The sequence below is a fragment of the Lissotriton helveticus genome, chromosome 9 (genome assembly GCF_964261635.1).
Source record: "Lissotriton helveticus chromosome 9, aLisHel1.1, whole genome shotgun sequence".
NCBI classification, from domain to species: domain Eukaryota; kingdom Metazoa; phylum Chordata; class Amphibia; order Caudata; family Salamandridae; genus Lissotriton; species Lissotriton helveticus.
Window position 1 is genome coordinate 112,771,668 of NC_136070.1, and position 27,724 is coordinate 112,799,391.

The following is a 27,724-nucleotide window of genomic DNA, read 5'->3' on the forward strand; positions in this document are numbered from 1 at the left end:
GAAAGCAGCTGGGAGTACGAGTCTGACCCTGACAGGTCTGAAAGAGAGCGAGAACAGACCAGAAGGAGAAGGAGTAGAAGGGCACGTGGAGAAGCTAATTGGCCGCAAAGAAGGAGCTCTAGCCTGAGGTCAACTCCAGAGGTAACCCTTCCTCCGATATCAGAAGACTCAGACCCAGAAGAAGGTGCTCAGGGCGCTGAAGCACCGGACCAAAGAAGGTCAAGAAGAGTGCGTGTGCCTAACAGAAGATACTCCACACCTGAGTGGACATATCTGGCGACAAATGTCTGTGAAACCGGAGACAGGGAGGATCCGAGCGGTGGTGGTGTCCAGTTCTGAGCCCATTATCACCGTGGAAATAAGACTGTTGGTACCCGGTGTCGAACAAGAAGGGTCACTAACATTCATGCTCCCCAGACCTCCCCGCCTCAGCAAGTTAAAACACATGTTTCTTTCAGAATTGCAATTCCCCGACTTTGGTACAACGATAACAGCACATGAAGAGCACAATCTTCGTTTGGAAATACTGAACTATGCTATTGAAGCTGCAACAACAAATCTGATAGTAGACTGTTAAGGACTTTGTAAATAAAGCAAGCAGAAAAAGAAGATTACCTAGCGCCCAGGAAGCAGAGAATTTTAGGGAACTTCCCTTGAGTTGATGGAGAAGGGCTAGGGTTGTCTTTTTTGAACTGTTAAAGAACTTTTGCGAAGAAGGTTGTCAGCCTCCAGTTGTGTGGATTCTAAAGACAAAAGGATTGAAAAGAGACTGTAAAGGAACGAGAGGAAAAGAACTTTTTGCTAAGAGAAGAGAGAGCTATATTGTCTGACGAAATGGAGGCCGGCACCCCGAACCGCAGAGCTAAATGTATAATAGGTACACTAATAGTAGGAGTGATAATATTAATAGCTTTAGTGGTAACAATTTCTTATGTAAAGGGACATGAAGAAGAGGTAAAGGTAACTGATGTGAATTCTGTAGTAACGCTTACACCTACTGTTGCTGGTGAGAAAAGGGAAAACACTCAAGAGAAAGCGTTATTGGCTGCAGAAGCCCGCAGGTTACATGTAGACGAGTCCCAAGGAGACTTTAGGTCGAATGCTTATGCTAAACTCTTGTATGAATACGTGGATGCCATGGAGGTTAAGGATTGTTATGTCTGCATGCAGTTGCCGGCATCTGTAGACGAGGGTATTAGATACCATCACCTCCCTTTGACATATGGCATTACATGTAGCTTATTGCTTAGTATATTTTATGAGAGAGATAGTTTTGAATACTATTTCTCCAATTATGATTCAGTGTTGCCAGAAGTCCCAAATTATAAGCAGATGAACAAATGGGACTACTGGAAGAGTGAAGACAGATTGGCCAAGTTCTTCATTCCTTGGATTACCTTAGATACTTCACATGCCCGTAGAAATAACCTGACATGCAAGGTGTCAGAAGTCGAGAAGAAGTTCATAGGGCAGGTGGATGATCGTTACAGGAGACAAAAGATTTTGAAAAAATCAGGACAATGGAAAACAGATTGGACCGAGGAAGAGAAGTCACACAAGAGAAAGGGTAGTAGTGGTCCAATAGCTTTAGATAAAGCGAAGAGAGGAAAGCTATGTCTTCACCGAGCCAAAACGTATTATGAAAATGTATACGTGGGTGAAGTTGACTGTGAGCATGCTTTCAATTTAGAGTACTATACTAAGGATTTCCTGAAGGGAATGCAAGTGATTCCAAATGTGTATTTTGTATGTGGAAGAAATGCTTACGTGAGACTACCTGACAACTGGTATGGATCATGTTATTTAGCAATTGTCTTCCCCAAAATATATCATGCACAAGACTTAGTGATCATTGAGGGCAAGACATCATCGAGGGGAAGGAGAGATGTAGGCGATGCAGAAATGGTTGGAGATGTCTTTGGAGCTATGTTCCCTCTTTTGGGAATAATCCTTAATGATGTTAAAATTAGACGACTGGCAACAGTTGTCGACAGGTTGTCTGCCAGCACTGCTCAGTCCTTAATGCTGGTAGAAGGAGAGATGCAATCGATAAGGGCTATGGTTCTTCAAAACCGACTTGCTTTAGATGTCCTATTAGCAAAAGAGGGCGGAGTCTGTAAGGCTTTGAAGGTCCAGGAATGTTGCACTTACATTCCAGACAATTCGAAGCCTCTTGAGAAAGTTATTAAGAACATAACTAATATTCACAAGGAGATCGAAGACTTGAGTAGAGAAAATGTCTGGGAAAAGGTGGGCCACGGAATGAGTACAGTTGGAGGGTGGTTTTCCACCTTAGGCAAAAGCTTTGTATGGTACATTCTAAAGCCTATCATCATAATATTGATCTGTGGGATAATATTGTGGGGATTGGTGAGGGTATTCAAATGGTACAGAGCAAGAAGGTCAGAAAGGGCCCAAAGAGAACAGCTGCAGAGATTGGCTGCCATACAAGATAATCAGTACAGGAGTCTGAGGGCTCTGGAAGCGCAGAGAATGCCAGCAATAACTGCAGTTTAATTGTTAATGATGACCCCGAGAGGTCATCAAAGGGGGGAACTGAGAGAGCGCAAACTGACTTAAATGTATGAGTACATCACACTTATCTGTAGTAAGCACAAATCATGAGGAGAAATGCCATGAGTGCTAATAGTATCTGCAATTATATTCTGAATGTATAGCTAAATGTAGAGATTTAAGTAGAAGTGGAATTAATACAGAAATGTGTGACATTATATGATTTTAGTAGATGTGATTATTTTTGAATCCATGTCGTGAAGCTGCTAAAACATAAGATGGCAGGTGGTTAAACGCAGAACGTGGTAGGCCTCAGGGCCAGAGCTGGAGGGAAAGGGAAGGTGGTTCTTGTCACGATACAGATTGTATTAAGGTTTTTGGTCATTGCATTAAATAGGCCATGATTTATAGAAATGTTTACTTAATAATAGAATAAGAGTATTAACATGCTTTAATTAAATGAAGAAGTTGAATGGTATAATCATAATGAGAAATATTGTAGGCCTGAAATGTTTTAGCATTGATTTACACGTACATGTCTGGGCTGAGAAATGTTGCAAGCCTTTTTCTTTTAGAAGTATATGAGAGTTGGGTTCTTGGCTACAGATATCTGTCTGCAAAGGAAGAGGGGGGATCCAATTATAAATGAATGAATAGAGGCCTGTTCAGTAGACGGCCCAGACATGGAGGAGGGTTCTGGAATGTTTGAGGGGTATCAGCGGGCTGGAGAAGAGTCTGAGAAGCAAGGTCAACTCTAACGCATGAGGCCCAAGACAAAGCATCATGGAAAAAGCCAGAAGTTGCACCACGTGAGGGGCGTTCCGCAAGGGGCGTCTCAAATGTTGTTGACTGTTTTGTATTAGGGACAGCACCCCTGGGTGGAGTTAGAGCAGAGACCTGAGGACCCTTTAGAGAGCGGATGGGTAGGCAGAGAGGGGTCATGACTGGAGAACTTTAGGTTTTCACCAAGAGACTTAGAGTGAGTGACTTCCCTTGGGGGTCATTCACAGCTGACACCTTTGTTAGGTTGGGATTTGGTTAAGTAGGGATACCATCTAGAGCAGGGTAGGGATAGCCTAACCTTTGCGTTTTCCTCCAACCTAAATGAAGGAGAGATATGCGTCAATGCTGATAGCTTTATTATTCTTAGAACTTGTGTTAGTGATTTCTGTTGCTCGTTTGAGGGCTTTTCGAGAGCACATGTATGTAATTGGACCTGTGTATCTCGTGAATCTCATTCTGAGATGCTTGTATTTGCAGCTTATCATTTCTTTACAATAAACTTTTGAAAGCTAGAAGTTGTTTGTGATCTTTGGGAGTAGAGTCCTTTCTTGGGTGAACTAACTTGGAAATAGGTGCACTTTCTTTCCTTACAGACAGGCAACAAAGGTTCAGTCGACCAGATCGAGGTTTGGATCAATAGATATAAGGTATCGATCAAAATCTCGCCCTTTCAAGGGTCTATTATTGAAATTAATAATGTGATTATACCAAAGAGGAGAGCGTAAGAAAATGTTTCTAGAAATTATTTTTGGTTGACAATGAGGCCTTAATAATGAACATGTATGTTTAAATAGTGGATAGTGGAAGAGATGTATGAATGGTTTTGGCAGTAAATGCAAGAATCTCTTTTATAGAAAAAAGGGGTCAATAAACAACGTTTAATAGTGACCCATAAAGGAGCAAAGGGAGAAGCATCTGTAAGAAGCCAGAGAGAAGCTTGTTTAAGACAAAAAAGGTTATATTAAAAGTCTGGAAAATTTACACCGCCAGTATATTTTTGGCTTTCTAAGATGAGACAAAGAAATTCTAGGGTTTTTGTTATTCCACAAAAATTTCGATAGAAGGGAAATATATTTTTTAAAAATAGATAAAAGCGGCGTGAACTGGAATCATTGAAAAGAAATATGGTAAAATTGGAGTAAATATTTTGATAGAATCAAGGCGACCCCACCAGGAAAGGAAAAGAAAAGAGGATTCCAAGAAGAAAGAAGTTTGGAAATGCGGTCAAGAGCTTCCTTCATATTTATTTTGACTGAATCTAAAATGGAGTTAGTAAACCATATACCGAGGTATTTAATTCTAGAGCTGTTCCAGTGAAATCCAGTTATATCAAAATGCTCCTTCAGGCAAAATTTGGAAATAGGAAGGATCTCTGTTTTGGCAGAAATTATTTTGTAATCTAACACGGCAGAAAAATCTGAGAATTCTTGTAGCAATGGAGGAATAGAGGTCACAGGGTTTGATATAAAAAGTAGGATATCATCTGCATAGGCAGAAAGTTTCTGTGATAATCACCATAAAGAAAACCAGAGATAGAGGTATTGTAGCGAATCCGAGATAGAAAAGGTTCAAGGGATAAGATAAATAAAAGAGGGGATAGGGGGCAACCCTGTCGGACACCACAATGAAGAGAAAAACCTTTTGGTAACAAGATCATTAACTATGGTGGATGCCGTAGTGCTGAATAAAGTAAAGAGACAAGAGAAATGAATTTAGAACCAAAACCATGCCAATGAAGAGCCCTGAAAAGAAAAGACCAATCTACCCTATCATAGGCCTTCTCCGCATCAATAGAGATCGCAGCTAAGGAATAAGACAGAGAAGATGCCTTGTTTAAAACATTAATGAATAGCCGAGAATTATCAGTAGTTAATTGGCCTTTGACAAAACCACACTGATCTGGACCAATTAACCCCTTGGCTGCTGGGGTAATTTTCCTGCTGTGCTGGGGGGCGGGGGGGGGGGCGCGCACAGCGCCCCGGTGCTCATGACGACCTCAGCTCGTCATGAGCTACAGTGCTCCTGTGCTCATGACAAGCTCAGTTCGTCATGACCACACCCGTTTCCTCAGAACGCTCAGCACAGCAGGGGAATTATCCCAGCGTGCGAGCGTTCTAATGGCCATGACGAGCTCAGCTCGTCATCAGCACATGAGCACCGTGGCTGATGATGAGCTGAGCTCGTCATCAGCATGGGAGGGGTTAAATCTGGAACGAGAGACTCAAGATGTAACACCAAAAGTTTAGCGAAATTTTATAGTCGACATTTATCAAGGATATAGGGCAATAATTCTTACAGAATTTGGGATCCTTCCCTTCTATATGAATAAAACAAATAGATGCTTCGAAGAAGGTGCAACTCCCTGTACCAGTATGACAGAAATATTGGAAAAGATAAAAATTTTTGGGAGTAACAGCTTGGAGAAATGCAAGTAGAATTCCACCGAAAACCCATCCGGGCCAGGGGATTTATTTTTCTTTAGGGAGTTAAGGGAGGTAGAAACTTCCTGAATCGAAAGGTCAGTCTCCGGGGAGGTAAAGTCAAGATCTGTTGAAGAAGGGGGAGGAATATTGCTAAGGTAGTTGTCAATAAGAGAATACGATGCAGGTATTTCTGGAGTATATAAATTCTCATAACATTTTGTTAATCCACCTAGAATGTCCTGATCTTTAAATAAATGTTTACCGTCCATTGACTGGATAGAGTCTTATCAGCCCCTTTTACTTCCTAGATTTAAGATAATTAGCTAAGAGTGAGCCAACCTTGTTTCATCCACCATAATACCGAGCACTACTTCGAAGTAAAGTAGAGGAAGCATTATCAGTTGACATTTTATTAAAGTCCAGCTTAGCACGGATAAGCGTCGAGGTCTTCCAAACGTTTGATGTTGGTTAACAGGGCTTTATGTTGACTAACAATCTTTTTCCTGGAGACAAAATCAATGATAAAGCCTCGAGCTGTGGCCTTAAAACTATCCCACACCACAGCAGGAGAGATTGACGGATTTTCATTTAGAGAGAGAAGAATTCTTCTGCAAAGGAAGTGAAGGAGGAGGAAAAAACTGGGTCATGTAAAATTAAATCGCCATCTAGAGGATTTGGATTGTGAGCGGAGCAAATCAAAGTCAGCATCACTCGAGCATGATCAGAAATCAAAATGGGTTCAATCGAAAAAGAGATAAGATTTTGAGCTAGGGGCTTGGAGAGGAAAATATAGTCTAATCGGGTTAGGGACCCATGAGGAGGGGAGAGAAAAAAGAAAATTCTGTCTGATCAGGGTTACAACGTTTACGAGGTGTGCTTGTGTAATGTGAATTTGCTTGTGAGTTTTATGGGGAGTAAAACATACCGGTGATTTGCGGTCTATAAAGGGGTTCATAATCTGGTTACAATTGCCTCCAAGTATAAAAAATGTTGGGCAGATTTACAAGCCCCTTGCGCCTCTTTTACGCCGTTGTTGCATCACTTTTGTGACGCAGCGGCGGTGCAACAGATGCACCATGGTACGGGATATTTACAATGTGACGCATCTGGGAGTTGCGTCACGTTGTAAAGCCCTGCGCCAGAAGGAGGCGTTCGGGCACGGGGGGGCGTTCCGACGCAGGAACGCCTCCTTCCTAAAAGTGGCTGAGTGAAATCTACAAGATTTCACTCAGTCACTTTGGGGCCCATACTGCGTCAAAACCCTGCGCTTGCTTGAAGCAGGAGTAAGGATTGACGCAGCAATGTAAGAATAGGCCCCCCTAGAGCATTGCTGGAGCTGCGTCGCACTTGCATCGCAACTCCAGCAATGCGCCACTTTTACGGCACAGATGCGTCACGCATTTGTGCCGTTTTTGCCCCATTGTGCGCCGCATTGTAAATGCGGCGCATCCATGGAGGCGTAGGCATGGCGCACAATGAGTGGCGCAGCCCTGCTGATATGCAGGGATGCGCCACTTATTGTAAATCTGCCCCTTAATCTTTATGCTGAATACACTTACTTGAAATTGTAGGCCAAAAAGAATAATCTGGTTGAGTTGGACCATATACATTAAATATAGTTAAAGGAATGTTATTAATAAGTAATTTGACCAGAATCCATCTACCCTCATGTCTATGTCTTGAGTAACAACATAGTATTTCATTTTTTTATAGCATAAAATAATGACAGCATTCTTTTTTGTATTTGTGGAGGAAACCAGAACGGAACCAACCCAATTACGTTTAAGCTTAAGGGCCTCAGATTCCATCAAATAGGCATCTTGTAATAAGACTAACTCAGGGTTGTAGGAGGCTAAATGGGAAATAATTCTCTGCCTTTTTATAGGGTTAATAAAACCATTTACATTCCATGTAACAACTCTGAATGGAAGTAAATAACATTATATATGCAACAGTAAAGTTAACAATAACATAGGAGTATGAGAAGATTAATAGGCAAAGTAAGAATAGAGAAGGAAGATAAAAGAAGAACCATAGAAACAAGTAGTAGAAAAGGTGTAAACATTAAAAGGGAGAGAGATAGAATAAGAAAAAAGTGCAATATCATAAGGAAAAGGAAAAGGAGAACATCACTGAAAGGAAAAAGTAAGAGGGAAGAAAAAAGAAGAAACAAGAAAAGACAGTACATGTCAGACATCTGACAACTGCAATGCATACCTTTACAGGGAGACATAAGGTAAAATGAGAAGTAGCAATGGGCAAAATGAAGACGGCACACCCGACAGGGAGGGCAGCGCATCACATCGGGATGCTGTATTGAACATAAATAGGAGCAGGAACATAAGGCGGGTATACACTAAATTCCACGGATTCTGTAAAACAAAGATAACAATACAGAATGAGAAAAACAAAATGAATCAAAAAGTCTATCGATCAAAGAAACATGCTTCAATAGAGACAAAAAAAGAACAAATGCAAAAGAATAAATGTTAAAGTTCAAGTTAGAGATGAAGGATCAGCAATCTCCTTCGAGGATAAAGACTGAGAATGGATGAAGAGATCAGCGGGGTATTCAAATGAAGAAGTCTTGTAAGAAGGTGACGTAAACAGGCAAGGGTTAAATTGTGTGCACCAAGAAAATGAAGAGCAGGATGCAGATCTAGGAATTCCTTTCTACGTTTAGCAGTGGCCAATGAAACATCCTGAGAAATTAACAGTCTTGTACCTGTCCAAGAAAGCTGCTTTTTAAGTTTGGCTGCATTTAAGACTTTTGAAAGGTCAGTTAATTCCAAAAATAGAAGTATTACTCCACGAGGCTTGGAAGGAGCAGAGGAGGAAGACAGGCGCGGACCTAATCGATGTGCGCGTTGAATGTTTAATTTGGTCACTGTGGAAAGGTCTAGAAGCTGTGGTAGGAAAGTAGTGAAGAAAGCAACAGGGTCATCACCTTTAAGGCCTTCAGGAAGACCATATAAACGGAGGTTGTTGACATGGTTTTTGTTTTCCAGTTCTTTAGATGATTTTTTAAGTTGCAATACCTCTTTCTCCAAGAAGGAAATTCTGGCCGATGAATCTTGTACTTCACTCAACTATTGCTCCACAGTGGACAAGCAAGAATCCATACCTGACCATTTGTTATCCAAAGTCTGTAAGCGGAAATTGGTATCTTCAATGAAAGGTCGCAGCGCACGTATCTCCTCCAAGACAGTGTCCAAAAAAACAGGGGACATAGTTTTAGGTGGAGAAGGTGGATCCTGTTTGATTCTTTTGTTAGTAGATGAGGGCAATTGTGCCTTGGAAGCATTAGTAGGTGGAGTCATAAAATGAGAGGACACCGACTGCGCCATTTCCTCAAACGACTGTGAGGAATTATGTGAGGGTATAATCCGAGTAGAGCAAGAGGCTAGTTTGTTGGGAGAGAGACCTTTGGCAGAACATAGCAATCCCTTGCTCCTTCCCATGGACCAGCACCCCAAGCTATCAGAAATTCCTTATATAGCAATGTAAATCAGACAGCGTAGAGCACTACGTCAGAAATTAAATGAAATCCCCACAGGCAAATATTCCTTGCACTATAGAAAAATCACTCATTAGCAAAAAATAAGAAGAAAGTTAATAAAAATAGAGAAAAATAACATTCCGGAATAATGTAGGTCATTTTCTGAGGCGAAATATGCAGGTAGTAAATACAAAATGGCGGCCACTGAATAGCCGGAGGATTCACCTGCAAAAGTTAATGCTCAAACAGGAGTAAATGACCTAATAAAGATAACATCTTGAAGGGTGGGTGTTCCAATGCCTGGAAACACCTAAAAACTGCCGGAAATATCTCTGGAATCGCCGGAATCACATCGGCAGTCTCCAATGTGGCGCGGAGCTCCACAGTTAGGCGGCCATATTGGGTCGCGTTGCGCGCATCCTCCATGAAGCAGCTTTCTGTCTGGCCCATTTACCTTTATTTCTGCTAGGTTTTCTTTTTAGAAAAGGTTACTGTTTGTTAGATCCCCAGACTGATAACACACCAGAAAGATCTAAATTGCAATTAAAATATTTTTTAAAAGGGAAAAAGACAATTGAAATTGGTTAACGCACCCTCTGGATTAGCATCAATTCTGCATTGATCTTTATATATAACATGCTTACTTCCCATGAGAACTATTGGCTTTGCACACACATTATGCTTGGGTGGCCAACAGCATGAAAATCAGTTCTTGTGATGCTTTTAGTTGCAAGATCCCTGTTTTCATGATTAATTTGTAACCATGAATGATCTCTTGTTAGGGTGATCAGGCGCCGGGACAGTACTGGTTTTTCAGGAGCAGTCTCTGCAGATTTCGGTAAATTTAGCACGTCCCAATTTCGACTGAAAATATTTTAATGTTTTACAAGGCAGAACTAGGTAGCCGCTCTTATTACAAAGCAAATTAATAAACACTCATTATTCTGGGTTTAACAGTTGTATTTAATTTATATACTTAGAGCCTCATTCTATGTGTTCTATATTGATGAGAGCTGTCATTTAAATCATTCGGTGCACTTCAGTTGATGTAAAATTGTAGTCCTTCTATTTTTGTGAAAAGTTCTGGGCTTTGTTTAACTCTCCTCTACACAGGGCATGCACTGTGCTGTGAGACATATTGTTTTCAATTCCGTGGGCTTATACCTACACATAAACTACCATTAGTTATTTTTGTTGTAGCTCTCACTTGCATTGTTCAATGGCTTAGATCTCATAGGCTTCCCATCCTTTCTTGTGTTAGTTCCTCCCTGGAGCATGCACCAAGTACATGTGTTCTTCGTCGTCTTTGCCATCTCGTCTTTTTGCTATGCACTATTTTGTTTTTGATTTATATGTATTTCAATATTATTCCTGGGTGTGTAAAGTGCTTTCCAATTTTTAACTCAGGCATATGTCTTCTTATTTATGTTTCATTCAATATTCACTGTATCTGCTGTCTCTAATGTCCCATTAGTTACTTACACCCACATCTGTACTGCTGAACCCCACTCTACGTCATTCCTCTCTATGCCACTCTACTCCATACCACTCTACTTTGCACCATTTTACTCCACCCCACGTTATGCCACTTTCCTCTACGCTACTCTATACCACTCTACTTTATGCCACTCTGTTCTACACCACTTCACTCTACACAATTCCACTGTACGCCACTGTGCTCCAAGCCCCTGTATACCACTTCACTCTATGCCACCCTATTGTATGCCACTCTACTCTACTTCACACCATTCCACACCACTCTGCACCACCCTACTCTACTCTACGCCACTCTACTCTATACCACTACACTCTACCCGACTCTACTCTATTTTACCTCACTATACTCCACTCTACTCCATGCCATTCTACTCCACCCCATTCTATGCCACTCTATGCAACTCTACACTATTCTACGCTATGCCACTCCACTCTATACCAATCTCTACTCTATCCCACTCTACTCTATACCTCTCAAGTCTACACCACTCTTTCCTATCCCCCTCCACGGTATGCTACACCACCCAACTTTACGCAACTTCACACCATTCCACTCTACTCCGCTCCACTGTATGCCATTCTACTGTATGCCAATCCATTCCACTCTACGTCACTCCACTCACCGCGCTACACCCCTCTATTCTACGCCACTCCATTCAACTCTCTATCACTCTATCACTCTGTGCACTGTACTCTGTCACTCTAGTGTATGGCACGCTACTCTGTGACACTCTATGCCACTCTATTCCTTGACACTCTAAGCCACTCCACTCTACTCCACGCCACTCTATGCCACTCTACTATATGCTACTCTTCTCTGTTGCCACTCCACTCTATACATATCTACTCTACTCCACTCCATTCCAGTCTTAGCTTCTCCACACCACTCCACGGCACGCTAGATCACTCCACTCTATGCCACTCTACTCCATCCAACTCCACTCAAACACCTGTTTACCTCATGCCACTCTGCTGTATGCCACTTCACTCTATGCCACTCTATTTACCACTCCACTCTACGCCACTCCTGCTAACCCACTTCACTCTACACCACTCCTTTCAAATCTACATCACTCTATGCCGCTCTACTCCATGCCACTCTACTCTGCACCACTCTACAATAGGCCAGTCCATTCTACACCACTCTATTCTAGACCATTCTTCTGTACACGACTCTCCTGTATTCCACTCTACTGTTCGCCACTCCACTCTTCGCTGCTGTACCCTAATTTACACCTCTCTGCCATTCCAATCCTACTCTACTTCACTCCACTCTGTGCTTCTCTATGCCACTCCACGCTACGCTACGCCACTCTACTCTACGCCATGCAACTAACTTTTAGCCATGCTGAACAGCTGCCACGGTGCTTGGCAACAGGATTTACCAAAAACTAGCTAAGTGAGTAGCTCTCACAGGCGAGGCCTATTAGCTTTGCCAAGGCTTGTTTTTTAAATCTGGTCACCCTATCACTTATACCTTTCCCTTGCAATATGGCAAGTAGGTCTGTAAAAGTAGCAATCACAGCTTTGAGGGCAGGCATCCTCTTTCACTGTTCTATGCCCTGTTGATGTTCAAACCAATTCTTGGACAAAAGAAGGATATATGTTCACAGTAGGTGTAAGGAAAACATGAAATTAACGAATCTAGGGTTAGCCCAATAAGCAATACAATGGAACATTCAGATGCGTAATTCAAATTACAAAAAGGCCCACCAATATTCTAATTAAAAATAGATTTTTATTTCTTGCTAAAAATTCTCTGGAACCCCACAAATGGCTGGGTCTATCAGTGTTTATGATTTCTGTGAGCATTCTTAAAAAGCAGCCATAGAATTACCAGAAAGTAACTTTTCCTAATGCTGTATTAAAATGACAGGGTCTCTTTGGTCTCTTTGATGCTCGACAGGACAATGGTGAGCCAGGCAGGAGACACAAGTTACTACGATGTGCCAATGTCAAGGAAGGAAGTGTGAAGGCAGGAAAGTGCTATTTGCACATTAAAATGGCCATTTGCCACTTTTGCAGTTATCATGTAGAGCCTTCCAGCATGTATGTACTGGGGTCCCACTGGCGTAGCTTACATTGGTGCAGCAGGCGCAGTGCACCGGGGTCCAGATGCGTGAACTCTGTTTATTATAATTCAAACAGCAGCGCTTGTGTGCCAATTTCCGTCACTGCACTAGTGCTCAAGGCACACTGGCCACTCTACTATGTGTGCCTACTATCATCCGAGAATGCGACTCCAACATAGGCCCTATGTAGATTCCCTTCCATTTTCTTTCTCGTACAGAAGCACTGCAAGGCCAGATCACTGAACCATGTGGAAATGTCATGAATAATGAAGCACTAGGCGATTGGAGCTGTGGTAAATGATTCATTTACCAAAGGCTATTCATAAGGGAGGAGCTGATAAAGCGTTATAAAGTATAAGGGGCGAGTTAATATTAGGTCAAAGGTAGTAGAATCACAAGAGCTGACCTGCAGTTGCTGCCGTCGGACTGCCCTTTATCCCTTAGGCACAAGGGGTACCGCCTAAGGAAACCGCTACCACTCGCCGCACCCGCTTCGTGGGTGCCGCAGCGTGGTGAGAGGCGAGGGGCTGGTCCTGGCGCTTCCCGGGTCCAGGGACAAGAGGAGGAGCTACTGGTGTGCTGCAAAGGGTGGCGACAGGCAGGGACTCGGTAGTCCAGGAGTCCCTGCTCAGCCACAGTGATCTTGGCCGCGCCCCCTGGAAGCCGCGCCCCCGCCCTCTACGCTGACTATTTCAACACCACACCGGGCGCGTAGCGGAACGCGAGCGGAACGCCGAGGGAAGCCCGGGCAAAGGGCGGGCCGTCTGTGGCCGTCAGATCATTAAAGCACTGTTTCTTTTTGGCCATAACCGTCTTCTATACTATTTGCACATTGCTTGACCAGCCCAGCGGGAGTCCTTGAGGTGGGGCACCCGACTTCTGACGCATCCCAGTTGTCACTGTTTTTGAAATATTCCACTCCCAAAATGAATAGACGGGGAACTAAAACTATAACCCCTGCGACTCGATCTCACACTAAGCTGTAGGCAGCCAACCCACAACCTCTACCAACCCTGACAGCCATCGATAAAATGTTGCAACAGACTATCGGCGTAGTGGTAAACGCAATTGAGAACACAGAGAGGAGGCTATCGATAACCCCCACGTTAGGCATGCAAACTTTGGGAAAAGACACTTCAGATACCACGATTGATGTCTTGGACACCAACTCATTTCTGGCTCCATCTTTTGTTGACTTGCCCTGCAGCCAGCTGCCTGATGAGACCCCCATAGTTATCCAGGAGCAACCAATTATTTTATCACCCCCTCCTCGGAGAAAAGGATAGCTGCACGTAAATCGTACGTGAGGAAAAAGAGAGGAAATACTATACATAAAGTGGGCAATAATAAATCGACAAACCATGACCTGGTGACACCGACTACCAGCACGAATGGTCCAACACAAGGAATACCATGCTGGGTCACAAACATGGTTGCCGACCTTCAAGCTTCCCTGGAGCGGTCTATTGTTGCCCAGCTCAAGCCACTGGTCTCAAAAATTTATAAACTTATTGCTGCCACTAACTCAAAAGGGGGTGGGCCTTCTGAGTCTGCTAAACAAGCGTTAATCTCTGTGCCTCAAGCTATTGATACATCGTGCAAAAGCGTTCCAACTAACAGTGTAGTGGGAAGTAATAACACCCCAATACAGACCACTAACGCTGCTGCCACACTAATTTCCCAGAAGGCCACACACGCCCCGCCCCAATACCTGCCAAGGGCTAACCCTCAAAAACAGTATTCCCAAGTAGCAGGTAACATGCCAAAATCTAATGAGAAAGACTACCCAAAGTCAAAAGAGGGTGACAAGGTGATGATCAGTGCTAGCTCACCAACAAAACAAGGTCAAACATCTAGAACCTTTCCCCGACAACTGCCAACAATTAATCTACCCCCCGATGCTCAATCCTATGTGGTGGCACTCGTAGGAGTTCCACCGCTAATCGAGGGGAAAAGAGAAAGGGAGTCTGAGCTGAAAAATAAGTGTATACAGTGGCTTAGAGTAAACAGACCCCTTCCGGGGAACGTCTCGGGGGAAATTCTGTCAGCAAGAAGAGTGGGCTGGATTGGGAGGAGTCCAAAGACTGTAGCCGGTGATGTGATAATCCTGAATTTCAGGGATGTCTCTGCTGTAGGGTATATTTGCAATGCCCCGCACTATAGTGCAGACACGCAAATATGCCCTATGCACCTCTCGTATTTTTATCCCACCCCCAGACTGGAACCTTGTCGTACAAGACCCATACACACTACTAGGGGGGGCCCGTCCATACGACATAGAACCACAAATGGGGAGGTGTTTAGGCAGGACATGTTCTCCTATGGTCTACTACCCCCGATACAGCCACACTGGAATAGGTTTAGTGCCCTGGAAGATGTAGATTGACTAACTCAAGGTGAAACCCCACCCATAGAGGCCACAAATGTAGAACTCAGAAGCACAGGGGTACTAAATGAGAATATTCTGCCCCAAATGCTGAAGGAAGCCCCAGAAACTGTTAACCTAGAAAGGAGAAGGATCTGTACCAGGGATATTAGAGGAGCTGAAGGACGAAAAAGCTCAGAGGAAGGCTGTTTGAAGGTAGTTTCCTGGAATATTGCCGGGTTAAAAAACAAGCTGTTTACTCCCGAGTGGGTTACTTTCATGGCAGCACACGACATCTGCCTGTTGCAAGAGACATGGGCACTAGAAGAGAGCTCAAGCCCGACCTTTGCAACATTTGATACCCTGGCAATATCTACTGGCAGAGGCCGCCCATCAGGCGGGCTATCAATCTGGATAGGAACTCACCTGGGAATCCAAGCCACCAAGATCCAAACAAAATCCCCGGACATTCAGTGTATCCTAATACAACCCCCAGGTCGTCCACAAGTAGCAATAATAAACATCTACTCTAGGCCATCTAGGAATGGACAGGAATCGGCTACATTTAGAGCTTTGAACTCTATTATTCAAGGGCTAGACCCCTCTATTCCAATAATCCTTGGAGGGGACTTTAACTGCCAATTCGAACCTTTGGACAGCATAGAACTGGGTGATCAAGATGAGGTAGATGCACTATGGCATATCCCGGACCCGAACATTGCCCCCGTCAGGGCGTGGACACCTCTTGTGCTCCAAATAAAAAGCTTCTCCCTTGCGACATCCCTGCGGGCGTGCAACGGGAAATTGGAAACTGACCGCCCAGCAATGGCAACTTTTAATCGGGCAAATAAAACTACCATCATTGATTATTTAATGGTGGATGCAAAAAACTGGGATAGGCTGAAAGAATTCAGGGTAATCCAAAGACAGGACAGTGATCACAATGCCCTGGTAGTAACTTTTAAACCAGGGTCATTTAGATTAACCACTGCTGAACACATACCTGCCTTGTTAACACTTCCTCTTATGCTAACTAACAACAGAAGGAGGGTTAAGTGTCCCCACCTTGTAGACTCAACCGCGAAACTTGCCAAAATCTACCAACTTGCTATCCCTTTTATAGAACAGATGGGTGTCTCGCCTAGCTGGCAGCAGGCGCTAGATACGCACAAACAGCTGGTTGAGGTTCTAGGGGATGTGTTCTATCCTATAAGTAGAATTAAGAAGTATGTTCCAAAAACACACCCCTGGTTCAACGATGCGTGTAGGAACTCGAAAAAGGAGCTCCTTGCGGCAATTAAGGCTAAAGATAGACAGAACATTAGGGCAGCTTAACAGAACTACAACAAGGAGCTGACTTGGGGCAAAAGAGAGTGGGAAGAAGATAGGTGGGAAGCACTTAAAGGTGCCCTTGCGACCAAAGATCCAAAACTATTCTGGGCACTAGTAAATTCTGGTACAAACGATGGCGGGGGGACTTCTTTACCTAATATACCCCCCTCAACGTGGGAGGTGCATTTCTCTGCACTCTACACTGGCCCTGTGATCGGCCAAAGTGACCATCCAGACAGGTCCGGGACTCCAGAGTCTGAAGGTCACCCCTGGAATTCTCCTGCCCAAGACCCCCCGCACGAGTGTTGACTGCGGGGTGCCTCGGGCACGGGACACCAGCTAGAACACAGCGACACTGAGATGAGGATGGCCTCGAAAAGTGGGGAGAGTATCTCGGCCAAGGAGGTGGAGACAGTGATTAGTAGACAACTCCCTAACAAGGCGCCAGGCCTTGACAGGGTACCAGGTGATCTCTTCCGTTCCCAGCCAAAGATATGGGCTCCATACTTAACTGTATTATTTAACGCAGTTCTGCAGGGGGCTAAGATTCCTGACACATGGGCGGGGGCTGAAATTGTCCCAATTTTTAAGAAGGGGTCACCCCTCGAGCCGTCAAACTATAGACCCATAAGTCTTCTGGACACTGCCCAGAAACTTATGGGCCGCATACTGCTGGATAGAATACTGGGATGGGCGGAGGAAAAGGAAGTAATGACTACCCTTCAGGCTGGCTTTAGATCTGGGATCTCAACCACGGACCAACTTTTCAGGCTGCAGGTCCTCTACTGGAAGACCATAAGTATTGAGGGTGGCAGCCTCTACTTGGTCTTCGTTGACTTGCGGGCCGCTTTCGACCTCGTGCCGAGGGAGAGCCTTTGGAGGGCCTTAAAAGACCTTGGCCTTCCTCTCTACCTTTTGGAGGTCCTGAAGCGGTTACACGAAGGGAACTATGCCCGGGTGAGGTGCGGGAAGAACAGGGAACTATCCGCACGCTTCCCAGTCTCCAGAGGCGTACGCCAGGGCTGTGCCCTGGCCCCCACGCTCTTTAGTCTTTATATAAACGGTCTGGTGGGGGAACTAAATAGAGTCAGGGATAGTGATGCCCCTTGGTTGGCATCAGGGAGGGTGCCTGCTCTGATGTTTGCAGACGACACTTTATTGTTGTCACGAACATCAACAGGCATCCAGAGGGTTTTCGACGGGTTTGTTTCATTCTGCGCCTCGCGGGGACTCGAGATTAATTTAGAAAAAACAAAATTTATGATCTTCGGTCCCCCAAAACGCACCCGCCCTAGCCCTACGTTAAATGGTATCCCGCTCGAAAGGGTGAGAACTTTTGTATACCTGGGGGTCACCTTGACTGAGGATTTTGGCTGGGGCCCCCAGGTAGCCAAATCTACCCTAAAGCTCGCACAGATATCAGGGGGCATTGGTAAGTTCCACCGAACAACGCATTTTAAGCCAGTCTCCCCAGTGCTTGAAATTTATAGTGCCCAAGCTAGACCTGTGGTAACCTACGGTGCTGACCTTTGGGGACACTCAAGTATAATAAGCCTTCTTAGGGTTGAACGGGCCTTTATGAGAAATACGATTGGCCTACCTCAAAGTACCCCGCTCTTACCCTTGACATTCGACCTAGGCATGGAGCCCATCTCTGAACTAGTAGCGGCCCGACCCCTCCTGTATTGGAGAAGGCTCTGGACAGTACCTGAGCTTGCGGACTATAGAGCTGAGTTCGCTGCTGTCTGGGGGTCTTTGAAGAGTAAGAAAGTACCATGGTTGCTCCACATTAAAACTACTGCCCATCGAATAGGAATGCCCCAAATATGGGAGTCCCCGGCGGAAAGTTGCCCTGTGGTGCGGAGAACTGACCTGCTGACCTGTCTGAGGCACTACAACCTAAGCGTGTTGCACCGCCTGCCAAACATGGGCAGGATGTCCTCGGAATTTCTGCAGGTACAACTTGTGCCTAGGAGGGAGGACTTCTTGGACCAAATTGAACCATCCTTAGCAAGAAAATTATACACACAATTCAGGCACGGCAGCCTGCCACTTGGGTCCTTGACCTGCAAATGGGCAGGCCAAGAGGAGGGAACCTGCCCTGCCTGTAACAATAGCAAAGAAGACACTGCCCATGTTTTGTTTTTTTGCTCGGCCTATAGCACAATTCGGAGAGCATGGTTGGTACCATTATGCAGGACACTGGGACTAAAATGCTGTGGCCAAGCTGTAAGAATTTTAAAATATGATACTTCTCCCCTAATTGTATTCTCGGTCTCCCGCTTTTTGCATGGTATGTGGCGGAGAAGGTCTACCTTGATAAATTGAAACTCAATTTTCACTTTCTTGATAACCGACTGTTTAATAACGTTTTATCATTTGGTTCCTAATTATTTATGTATTTTATTGTATGTACATATTTTATCTGTGCTTTTATGGTCATTGACCGAAATAAAGTTATCAAAGTGAAGTGAATAAATACTTTTCTTGCTGTGTCAGGTACGGCAAATAAAAGAGGAAGATGAGATCGTGCACTGGATATGTGTAGTGTTTTATGAACATTCTAATGTTTCATGATGTACGAACATTCTTTAAAGGGCTGCACGCTGGAGCACCTAATAAAAGTCATTGCATAATGGTAGCCTCCGGTCTTGTAATGAAATATCAATACTGGTCATAATTGGAAAGCTAATATTTCAACAGGATACATCTGTTTTTACTATGTCCCCTAGGACTGAATTGCACGGGCTTGCATTAGGTTCTTGTGCTTTACTTGATATCTTGGTTTACAGGCTTTTTAACCGTGAACCGGCTTCCGTTAAATCAATGGCCTCCCCATATAATCAAGTTTCAGTACAACCTGATATTATCGAAAGATCATTTGACATTTATTCTGACCCAGACAGGACAGAACAATCAACAACAAAAACTGCTGTGTATTTTGTATACGTAAATTTGGATACCGCCCCACTAGTGGGCTGGTCCAAGCAGAATCCATTATAGTACCACGTGGCGTTTCCTCTTTGCTTATTCTTTCTGGTACATTGTTTCTGCAGTGTTTCTCCAACCCTTTGCTGATGGCGAAGAGACAGAATTTCTGTCCCATCAACCCTAGCCAAATACGTGTGTGTGTAAAAATAAGCTAGGTAATTTAAAATGAAATTCTCGAAATGTATTGATCTCAAGGTGTCAGTGGTATTGTTGGCATTTCTGAAGCAAATCTCATGAATAATTTCTCATGTTACACTGATGGAATAGCCAGGAGTGTTGTTTCTTTCCAGCATCAAACAAGTTGGTGCCCTTAGGTAAAAAAGTGTAAATGGATTTCTTTCGGGGCTGTATTGGCAAATAATCCTACCTTCCTCAAAACTCTGAAAGCAGCCACTGGTCTCATAATCTCCAAACCCACCTGTTTTTTTCTCTCTGTCCCACATGCCGTGCCCACTCCAGTTGTGCTTGTGAGACTGCACTTTGGGGAGATGATGCTTTGTATGTGTTTTGAATCCCAAGGCAGGATTTTCGGAAGGGATCTTATGTGGGGAGGGGGAGTGTTGAGGTGTAGGTCCATTTTTTACGCCAAACCCTAATGCCCGCTAAAGACTACATGTTGTTGTAATAGTTTCAAAGTAAACACATCGCATCTTGGGTTATTAAAAGTACTTTGAATGTGCCCTCTATAAATGGCATTATTAGCACAGCCTCAAAGAGGCCTGACAGATGTTTAAAAAAGGCTAGCTAGAATCCCACGAGCTAGAGTTGAACATGCTAGCCAGGCTCCTAGCTCTGGGTGTAGTTTTTCATGCACATTAAATCAGAAGTGCTCCAAAGCAGGCTGAGCCATAAATAACCTTGAACTTCCATTGACACCCTGCTTTTCACTCTCTGAGATGGACAGCAGCATCCCTATCGCTTGCATCCATCTGTGTGCCATAGGGGCGGTCTCGCGATTCGGTGCACCTGGGAGTATGGAGGTGCAGTGACCCTAAGGAACTTCCTTTGATTTGGAGAGTTGTTTGCAAAACAGCATTGTGTTTAGCTGCAGGTGTGCGCTGTGCTCTGCTACTTCTGAGCTATGTTTAACTTCTGGGTGTCATTTGTGGAATTCTCTCTCTGAGAAATGGCCTTGAAGTAAGGCCTGCCGTTCCTTGTCAGAGATACTACAGGGAGATACACTGTAAGTAAACAGGATGCATAAGTTCATATTGGAGCATTTCATGACAGCTGTTGAGTTACAGCCTGCTTGGAGCCAGTTACATGCTAATACTTGTCAACTTCATGATCGTACACTTAAGTGGTTTATTTTTTCTGATCTCAGGTGTCTACTGAGAGAAGTAAGAAAGGACAATGCAAGAAACAAGCAATATGTTCTTTCGCTGCTTAAAGTATAGCTGAGGAACTCGTCAATTTAATGCAAAAAATGTTGTTTACTTTTATGAATTCCACAAAGTAGCCCAAGGAACGTGTGTTACAATATTCCATGAACACATACCAGAGTCCTCCTAGGACAGGGTCGATTAATCTGAGACAATGCTTCCATGATGTACTTATTGCTATGTCCTGCATTGTTCATTTGTTCCCACCAGTTTCTTCACATATTTCAATTCTGTTGTGACTTTGGGTTCCCCAACGCCTTTTAACCCCTCCGCTGCGCCGAACGTTCCGCGCTGGTACGGAACGTTCTATTGCGCGGGCGGGGCCGGAACGTTCAGCGGACGTGCGCAGCATTACCGAGGGAGTTCCCGCGACGTCCGCTGAACGTGCGCCGCAATGAAGGGGTTAAAAAACTGACTAAAACATCAGAAATCAACTTTCAGAAAGGTTTCCCTCAGATCTCGCAGCATACAAATTATGCCCTAAGGGGCATATTTACAAGCCCTTTTGCTTCAGTTTTACACCACACAACATGGTGAAAGAGCGACGCAAATTAAAAATGAGATTTATGAAGCCATGCAAGGCCACCTTAAGGGGCCCTGAGTGGCTTAACCCCTTGCATGAGCAGTGAATTTTCGTGCTGTTTTGAAGTTTTTTAAAGTGGGCGGGATTCTGACGGCCCCTGGCCGTCCTCCGCACATGCCCACAGTGACTCATGATGGCCGGGGGCCGTCATGAGCATGCAAGGGGTTATGGAAGCTCGAGTAGTGCAACACTGCGCAAATCGTTGTGTTGCATTACTGTGCGATAGGGAGGCATTTCCATGGATGTTGTGTGGGAACGGATTTTGGCGCATTCCCAGAATTACCAAACATGGAATGTGCCAAAAACCTACGCCTCCCCTGGTGAGACGTAAGAAGGTGAAATATGTTTGTTTCTCCTCATTTTTTCCTTTTTATAAGTGTACTGCATTCTGCAGCACACATCGACAAAGCCTCAGTACATTGTTTTTGTGCCAGAAGGTGTACCTTCCGGCACATAAACAATCCAGTTTACAATGCAGCCACCCTTGCACTGTTGTGCAAAGGTGCCTCGGTAGGTCCTAGGCAGCCAAAAGGGCCCCAGCGCAGGGTAAAAGGAAGGGATGCGCAGTATTGCCTTAAATATATTGCATTCCTACCCTTTCCCTGTCACGCAGCACAGCACTGTGACTTGCTGTGCTGCACTGTGTGCCTTGGCCATAAATATGGCCCTAAGTTTTCGTAGTCTGAATGTGCTTAATACAACTTGGAGGCAGCCAAGTATCTCAACCAATAAAAGACTAGCAAAGCCTGGCTAAAAAGAAATAGTTTATGCGAATACACTGTAGGCAGAAAGAAAGTCCCTGTGTTAGCCACGAGTTCTAGAATTCTTCAACGGTCTTGTAGGCAATTGTTATGTTTTTGAAACTATCTGGTGGATACATTTCAAATTTTCTGGCAAGAGTAGTAAAACCAGAAACAATACTGTTGGACTTCATAGAGTAGACTGAGCTTATGCTAAGGTTACATGAACACTTATGCATAACCGCACATTGGATGGGTGAGACTCTTTTCAGTCTAGTGCAGAGCATCACTTGCCTCGTCTGATCTGGCAGGGGTCACCCTTGGATTCTCCATCTATGATCTATCTAGTAGGCTCTCCACGGGTGGCTTTCTGAAAAAGTGATGGTTTGGCAAGTGAATGGTGGCAGTGTCTGCATCTGCCCTGGGGAATAACAGGCTTCTGAGGCCTCTCCAAAGGACCATCTCTGTCACTATTGCTTGGTCCAAAATCTATACACTCCTAGAAATCCTCACAATTCACTTAAGAAAATGAGGGGCATTTGAGCCAGTCTCACTACCACTGCCATTTCTGTGTTCTTACTGGTTGCACTGTCTGTCTAGGTTTGCCTATTCATGTCACTCCTTATGCGATGTTTCTGCTCCTTGCCATGGTGGCGGGGATGCACCTGAGGATTGATGTCTTCACCCTGAGCATTTTCCAACTGTGCATGCAGTGTTGTACTGGGGAGCATGAATGCGTGTAGAATGTGACAGTGATATGAGTGTGGATTATGTGAATGAGGTTTGGGGAAATTGTTTCTTGTTTGGAAAATTGGTTTTAGTGTCTCAAGAAGAAATGTTAATGAGTTTTTGCATAGATTATGATCATTACAAAACAAGCATTTACAATGGAATGGTTTCGCCTTTTGAAATGTTTGAGCTATTGGCATTGTAAATGACAAAATTTGTATTTATGTGTTGGTTTTGAAAACAGATAAATAAATGGCATTGTCATTTAAAATGCCAATAGTTTAATCCCCGACCTGCCTTGGATACCTACTTGCCAAAAAAGTGCTTTAACACCCCATTGGGGGTAACAAGCGCTATATAAATGAAAACCACGGACAGCGGGAGGGGGGACGGGCACACGGACAGCGGGGGGGGGGACGGGCTCACGGACAGCGGGAGGGGGGACGGGCTCACGGACAGCGGGAGGGGGGACGGGCACACAGACAGTATGTCGACAACGTTTTTTGATACTTATGTTTAAGAAATACAGTTAAACGTAATTATTATGTTAGCTATGGAAAGAACATTGGCTATGGAAAGAAGCTCGCATTTAAGCCACAGGATGAGAGCTGCCATTCCTAGGAAATAATAAAAATAAAAAGATTAGCCCGAGCATTGCTACAATACAAAAAAAGTAATTGGAGGCACAAGGGAACAAGCTACATCCAAGTCGCCATGACAGGGTCTCGGTCTGAAGCTGCAACCCCCGCCCTGTGGGGGGGGGGACGGCGGCGCGGACTCACCGGTGGTCCCGAAGATTGGAGCCCCCTCCGGGCTCCACGCAAGACACAACGGACTCGGATCCAGCCCCACTGGTGCGCAGCCAGCAGTTATGGCCAGAGAGGAGCACCACCAACAACATGGGCAGCCTAACCACAGGGGCCCCCGGCATTTTGCCCGACTATCTCCCGCTCATGTAAGAAGCCAGGGATAGATTTCCCCCGCTCCCAAAAGCCAAGGGGGTGGACATTAGGCACCGGCGCGCGGGCAGGCGGGGGGCGCGCCGTTCATCAATCATTGTGTGCAGCATTAGCCGCAGCCGGGGGGGGGGGGGTCCGTAGGGCCCACCCATGCCGCCTGGGAGTGCCGCTGCTGTTCCGCGGTGGGTGGGGAAGGTGTGAGTACATGCCACGGGAGGCGAGGGAGGGGGCACGGGGCTGGTGCCGGTGGCGGGGGGACCATGCGCTTGACATCACAACTAATTGCTATCAGGGAAAGGTGAAGATAATTTCTTGCATCTGTGCTCCACTTCCATTAGGGCAGAGAGGGGAATCGCTCTTTTGATTTCTCTCCACTTGAATAGCAGTGGAAACACGCCCTTTGACCCAGAGGCTGCACCAGATTTGGTGTGCGGCCATGACACTGTAAGAAAAAAAAGTTAAAAAATAATAATAAACTTTCTAGTTTTGGTCCATTGCACAGGCAGCACCTGATTAAGCTGGGATGAAGGTGCGCCGTGGACCATTGGTAGAAACAGTAGTGTAGTAAGGAGGGGAGCGGCCCGCCCAGGGCGGCACGAGTTTTGGGGGCCCCCCGCTCTTACCTGCAGCCACGCGGGGCGGCAAACACAGGATTAGTTCGCCAGCACCCTCTACTTTATTTATTTATTTATTTTTAAAATTTCTAAAGCGCACAAATACCTTGCGGTGTCTCGGCGCTAGAGTTTGCAGATTGCGGGGGTACCACTGACATCTTACTGATTAAAGAGCCAAGTCTTGAGATGTTTTCGAAATGAGAGTAGCGAAGAATGGTCTTTGACATAGGAAGGGACCTGATTCCATAATTTTGACGCTGCCACTCCAAAACGTCTATCTCCCCATGTTACCTTTTTTGTGCATGGAATTTGGAGCTGTTGGGCCGAAGATGAACGTAGTGTTCGACTGGGTTTGTACACTTTGAATGCTCTTTTGAAGAAATCAGGTCCGTTATTGTTCAAGGCCTTGTGAATAATACACATGGCCTTAAACTTTATCCGGCTTCTTATTGGTAGCCAGTGGAGCTCACGAATTGTGTGAGAGATGGAAGTGTGCTTAGATATACCCATGAGAATCCTTGCAGCAGCATTTTGAATAAGCTGTAGTTTGCTCAAAACTTGCTCCTGTGCGTTAAGCAATAGACCATTGCAGTAGTCAACCTTGGATAACACCAAGGAGGACATTAAGGTTTTACCTGCAGTTGGGGGAAGAAAAGGGAGCAGTTTCTTCACCATTCTTAGGGTGAAGAAGGAGGCTGAAACCACAGCATTGGCATGGCTCAGAAACGTAAGCTTGTTATCGAAAAGCACGCCCAAGTTTTTCACCTTGGCTACTGGCAGTGGAGGAATTCCCAGTTCCGAAGGCCACCAGACCGGAGACCAAGACGGAGTAAGTTCGCCAAAAACCATCACCTCCGTCTTGTCAGAATTTAGCTTTAAGCAATTCCGGTTCATCCATGAACTGATGGCCTTCATGCCCTCCTGAAAATTAGCTGCCACTGCTTCTCCATTTTTGTGTATCTCCAGGATCAGCTGTGTGTCATCGGCATACGATGTTAAGCCTATACCGAATGACTTGATTACCCTCGCCAAGTCCGACACGTAGATGTTAAAAAGTGTCGGACTTAGCGAGGAGCCCTGGGGAACGCCACAAGGGAGAATGAAGTCAGGAGAGCAGAAACACCCCATCTTCACGGACTGTACTCTATTGGCCAGAAAAGATGCCAGCGTTGCTCTGGCCCTGCCCTGGATGCCAATGGCAGCGACACGGTCGATCAAGATGGTATGATCGACCGTGTCGAAGGCCGCAGATAAATCCAGGAGTATCAAGATAGCTGCACCACCCCTATCCATGATTATCCTGACCTCCTCAGCAGCTTTTATCAAAGCAGTCTTCGTCCCATGGCCCTTCCTGAAGCCAAACTGCGTGTTGTCAAGTACCCGCTCGTATGGCCACCGCGGCATAGGCTGGGACTGCCACATGGCTGCTAACTCCACGCTTACTGCTACCTAGAGGGGTGTCTTTTGATCTTCGGGGAAGGTGTGAGTACATGCCACGGGAGGCGAGGGAGGGGGCACGGGGCTGGTGTCGGGGGCACACTCCCCTACATGCCTCATTTGTAGGGTGACAAAATTGTTCCATGTCACAGGGAGACCACTTTAACATTACTGTAATTAACTTTTACCTATTATTGTTATCAGGTGTGTTGGCCCCTTTGACGCCTTCAAAATGAGCCAGGACTACAACTCACGTAATGCACTGATAAGTTAAATCAAAACCCAGAACTGGAAATCTTGTGTCTTGGTGACATGCATGCAGCCATTTGGTCACTCAGCTCATTTTGCACACTGCCCTCTCTGCACTTTAGCTGACACAATGCTGCTACAATGAAGGGGGTCGAGTCTGGGGGTCGGCGGTTCCCTCAGCTGAAACATCATGGGGGCTCGAGACCCACAGCCGTTTAGTGGTTGGTACCTATGAACAGGATTTTGGTCACTTTGGTTGCTGCTGTCTAAACAGCTGCTTCGGTGCGCTTTGTCCGTCTGCCTCGGAGTGCAGCAAGTGCCGTGAGGAATCAAAACTTACAAGTAGGCCTTGTGACGCGGAAGGGTCAACTCTCGGGCAGAAACACCCTGCTTCCGAGGAAACAAAACCGAGAGATGGCCCAGGGGAGTGTATTGAGGAGGAGGCGGACCTGAGGAGGCGAGGAACGACCTACTTTAACCTTCCTCCCTTGCTGCGGTGTAAAGTGTAGGAAGGGCGATCATTGGGCCGTAATCTAAGTGCGTGTGACGTAGTAGTGTCGGGAAGGAGGACTCTAGGCTGGAAGTGCCTGGAACAAAACCTATTCAGAAGAGAAACCTGATTTTAACACAAATCTCTTTAAATTGATAGAGAAACCGAACTCCAGCATTAACTTGACCGGCTAAGCTCGGCTATGTTTGGTTTATATTGTTGTGGTGACATTTTTACATTCCGTGGTAGTTTCTCGGCAGTAGAGATGAACGACACAACGAGGGGGGGGCGAGCTACACAAACGAGGGAGAAGAGACAGCAAGCACAACGAACGCGGCGGGGGCGGCGGGGGCGGGCGGGGCGGCTGCACAACCAAACGAGGAAGATGGGACAGCAAGCACAACGAACGCGCGGGGGGGATCAGCACAAACGAGGAAGAAGGGACAGCAAGCACAAGGAGGTTTTACAGCATGGTGAACCAGCAGAACTTCCAGGACATCAAACCCATGCGAGACCAGATCATCCATGTCAACCGGTAAGCAGACTGGGGAGCCCAGAGGCCGGAGACACGGACAGCGAAAGGGGGGGCGGGAACGGGTACACGGACAGCCGGAGGAGCACTCACCTGGACTTCTTACGGCGGCGGTCGGCCTGGAGAAATGACCAAAAACACCCTTCGAAGAAAAAAAAAAAAAAACGCCCACAGCCGCATGACGCACGAAAATGGGCGGGATGAGTAAAAATCGCCGGAACGCCCACGAATCTGCTCGGGGAATGACGAGCAGATCCCTCTTCCAATGGCTAGCCTCCATTTATGGAGCTAGCCAATGGAAAGAGAGGATGGGACAACTCACACATATTGTAAACATTAGATTTCGCCTGCTCCGAAAAGCTGCGCAGTGCGCAGCTTTCGACAGGCGAAACCTAAAAATGCACTATTGAAAACTGCTGATGTATTGTCAAGGATAAATAATGTTTAAAAAATGGTATAATGAAAATCTAAATCTTTATTTGATTGTTTTTAAAGATGTGTATAATAAAATAAAATAAATTATATGAAATTTA

At 45.2% G+C, this 27,724-nt stretch overlaps 1 protein-coding gene across 1 annotated transcript in view; it reads left to right on the forward strand.

Annotated features, from left to right (window-relative positions):
* The window catches only part of LOC144780984 (lysozyme g-like), a 104,062-nt gene that overhangs the window by 73,548 nt on the left and 2,790 nt on the right, over window positions 1-27,724 (forward strand). The window lies entirely within an intron of this gene.